Genomic DNA, 4,236 nt, shown 5'->3' with positions numbered 1-4,236 from the left:
AAAGAAAAAGTATAAAGCAACTAAACCTGTGAGACTACTGACAGAAGAGGAACAAAATAAATATGAAAGAATAGTCAGTAGAGGATTAGATAATATTGCAGAAAGTGGGGATATTGAACAAACATGGATGCAAATAAAAGTATGTATGACCAAAGCCAGTAATAATACTGGCTTTGGTCATACATACTAATACAATAAAACGAATACAAAGAATGGTTCGACGATGAATGTAAAATGGAACTAGATGAACGGAATTAAGAATGAAAATGATGCAAGAAAAAACAACAGCGATAGAGAGAAAATACAAAAATATCAAACTGGAAAAATAAAACAACAAACAGAAAATAATGGAAAAGAATAGTAACCCAAGCCATGGGCCTTCTAGGCCTGGAGAGCTAAATTATTTATATATATATATATATATATATATATATATATATATATATATATATATATATATATATATATATATATATATATATATATATAATGAAAGCTAGGAGTAATAAAACCAAGTAGATTGCTTTAATTTTTTTGATATTTAATAATATTTAGTTACAATCTTTTCACATATACAATTCCATTACATAAAAGTACTATTGGAATCTACTTTTTAGTTGTAGACTACTAGATGTAGAGTTCTGTGTGATGGTGGAAAATAAGATGACAGAATCTTTTTGCCATAGAATTGTATATACCCTGTAGCAGCTGAACATAGAATTCTTATTAAATCTGAAAAAGAAATCTATTATCAAAACACGTTTAACTATATAAATTAATAACTGAGTTACTTCACAAAAAATCATAGTCTGCCTTATACAAAAGTGTCTTCATTGAAAATCGTTTTGTATATGTTATAATCATTTCAGTTACATTAAAATCTATCAAGTTTACTTTATTACAATCAATTTAAATTTAAAATCTTTTTACATAAATGTTTAAAAATTACCTTTAAAATTCTACAATAATTGGAGAATCACAAAGACATCCATTCCTGACACCTACAGGATTTTGTAGAAACAGTTTACATCTGGAAAAGAAGACAGATGTTTTAATTTATTATTTATACATTCATATACCTTTTTTGGACGATTTTCACATTTGGTCCCATTGAAGATAGCTATAAGTGAGCTGTCAATTAAAGTTCATAGAACGAAATGTTGGCGCTTGACTGTGTTGCCATGTTTTTTTTAATAAATCGGGAAATAGCATGTAATTTATAATTAATAAAAATCCAATAGAACGTTAACAAACTAACAGTAAAAAAGAAATTCTTTATGCAATTAATATGAGAAGAAACGAGTATTTATTCGTTCATGCTGTATATAAAAAAATTGCATAATTCATATAGTAATATCATAAAAATGTATTTTTCAAAGCTTCTCTATTTGTAATTGAAGCCTACAACATATACATTATAAAGACATGACAACACAGTCAAACGTCAAAAATTTGTTTTGTGAATTTAATTCACAGCTTCTTTGTAGGTATCTTCAATGGGACCAAATGTGAAAATCGTCCCCCTTTTTTTATAAATATTTTATAAATATAGAGTTTCATGATAGTTAATAAATAAAAAATAAATTGTACAAACAAATGTCAACCTTAAAACAAATAGCTATTTTAAGAAATCCATCCCTTTGATATAATATAGCAAGGTAACGATTAAATTCGAAAACCATTGAATAGGTTCCCTAACCCTGAATCCTTGCATAACTTTTTCCTTCTAAGAAATAATCAAATTTACCTATATTTAAAAAAATCTTACCTGTTTGAGTTTGGTCACATGTTTTAGGATGTAGGTCAGCCTGGAAACAGAATATTTATTAGGTAACTTTTAATATTATGAGGTATATAAATTATTCTTTTCTTTTATCAGAAAGACGTTAAGATGTACTTCATATATGTATCAGAAGACCGTCGTCTAATATCATCACAAATGAAATATCTCCTGAATATGATAAATATTCTTAATATGCTTACCTAAATATTATATCTTGTCCATTCTTCCGGAATTTCTAGATTGGTTGGTGAACACTAGAAATAAAAAAATATTTTTAGAGTTTCAAGCACAGATAATCTGAATCATAAATAGTAATAAAGCGATCAGAAAGACGTTTAAAGTGTACTTCATACATGTATCAGAAGACCGTCGTCAAATATCATCAGGTAAACTGTTTTGGGAACAGTTTTTCAGGTCAATGAACGTAATGGACTTCTAGAGCTCAGAGAAGGAACTCCAGTATTCTAGATTTTATAAAATGAGTATTTTGTGAAAAGTAAGATATATCAGAGACGGTCAAAAAAAATATTTTTAGAGTTTCAAGCACAGATAATCTAAATCATAAATAGTAATAAAGCGATCAGAAAGACGTTTAAAGTGTACTTCATAGATGTATCAGAAGACCGTCGTCAAATATCATCAGGTAAACTGTTTTGGGAACAGTTTTTCAGGTCAATGAACGTAATGGACTTCTAGAGCTCAGAGAAGGAACTCCAGTATTCTAGATTTTATAAAATGAGTATTTTGTGAAAAGTAAGATATATCAGAGACGGTCAAAAAAAATATTTTTAAGAGTTTCAAGCACAGATAATCTAAATCATAAATAGTAATAAAGCGATCAGAAAGACGTTTAAAGTGTACTTCATAGATGTATCAGAAGACCGTCGTCAAATATCATCAGGTAAACTGTTTTGGGAACAGTTTTTTAGGTCGATGAACGTAATGGACTTCTAGAGTTCAGAGAAGGAACTCCAGTATTCTAGATTTTATAAAATGAGTATTTTGTGAAAAGTAAGATATATCAGAGACGGTCAATTTTTAGCAAAAGATATAAGGTATTCACTGCCCTTAACAATTTTATTTTCATTTCCCCCAAAGTTGTAAAAAGGAAATTGCCCACCACGTGGTTGAAAAATTGTTTCTATTTTCTTAGTTTAAGTACACATAAAATCTCTTGTTTAAAAACAGAATTTAAAAAGAAGTATTAGTTCTTAAAAATAGAAATACAAATTTATACATTCACCATCAAGCCTTTTTTATTCATTCCGTCTATTTTCTTATTTTAAGTACACATAAAATCTCTTGTTTAAAAACAGAATTTTAAAAAGAAGTATTAGTTCTTAAAAATAGAAATACAAATTTATACACTCACCATCAAGCCTTTTTTATTCATTCCGTTATGCATATGCATGCCCACATGTGGCTGTTTACATAACGAGATAGCACGTTTACACACAGAAGTCGGCAGAAAAATGAGAGAATTTAATGAAAAAATGGAGTCCAAGAAGTAGGAAACGGAATTTGATGTCACAGTCACACACTACCACAGCACAAAAAATAAACTCCCTAACTAGAAAGAACAAATAATATAAAGTTCCTAGAATCTTGACGTTTTTTCTTCATGTGTACGCAATTCAAAAATTGAAATTGGATTAAGAAGCTATTAAATTTAAAAAATATGTATATATATATATATATATATATATATATATATATATATATATATATATATATATATATATATATATATATATATATATATATATATATATATATATATATATATATATATATATATATATATATATATATACGCAATAGAATAATAAAACATTCGCTCTGACGTACTCATGACAAAATTATTACTATGGTGACATTTAAATTATTACGATGGTGACACTGTATGTTGTTGTTTATTCACTTTAATCATTAAATAAATAAGGATAACGTAACATAATAATCTTTTTATCTTTTATACAATTGGCTGATTTGTAAAGTTACCATCGAGTTAACTGGATGAAAGTTACTAAACATTTAAAATGTCAATGTCAACAAGTAATTTGAACATCTCTTGGGTTATGGTTATGTTTTGATTTAATTCTTTTAGTAAACAATGGACAACAAACCAAAAGGTAAAAATCAAATATGATTAGTACACTACGCATACTAATTCACATTTAATTGTAGATCCCGGTTGGAATGATCCACCTATGCTAAATTACAGTGCATCGAACCCACCCCCAAAATCTAGAATAACTAATAAAAGGATAGCTTTTCCCTTAAGTTCGAATACTTCTACTACAACCAATCAAATTCTTCCAAACCTGCCACCTTCTGCACCTCCATTAACAAAGCTTCCCTCAACATCGGACAGTATTCCTGAAAGTTTGGGCCAATTATTAAACACTGAACAATCTAGACAAAATTTTGAAAACATATGGAAGGGTCAATTA

At 27.9% G+C, this 4,236-nt stretch overlaps 1 long non-coding RNA gene across 2 annotated transcripts; it reads right to left on the bottom strand.

Moving 5' to 3' along the window:
- Positions 1 to 520: 520 nt before the first annotated feature.
- LOC140448338 (uncharacterized) lies at positions 521 to 3,306 on the bottom strand. Of its 2 annotated transcripts, none has more exons than XR_011951687.1 (5): positions 3,156 to 3,306; positions 1,984 to 2,037; positions 1,769 to 1,808; positions 950 to 1,030; positions 521 to 732 (listed from the first exon to the last, which is right to left on the bottom strand). It is a non-coding gene; the product is annotated as an uncharacterized lncRNA (long non-coding RNA). The 2 variants fall into 2 exon arrangements; XR_011951688.1 differs by lacking the exon at positions 3,156 to 3,306 and adding an exon at positions 3,027 to 3,053.
- Between the last annotated feature and the right edge of the window lie 930 nt (positions 3,307 to 4,236).

This window comes from Diabrotica undecimpunctata, chromosome 8 (genome assembly GCF_040954645.1).
Source record: "Diabrotica undecimpunctata isolate CICGRU chromosome 8, icDiaUnde3, whole genome shotgun sequence".
Classification (NCBI taxonomy): Eukaryota; Metazoa; Arthropoda; class Insecta; order Coleoptera; family Chrysomelidae; genus Diabrotica; species Diabrotica undecimpunctata.
This window is presented reverse-complemented; position numbering and strand designations above follow the sequence as displayed.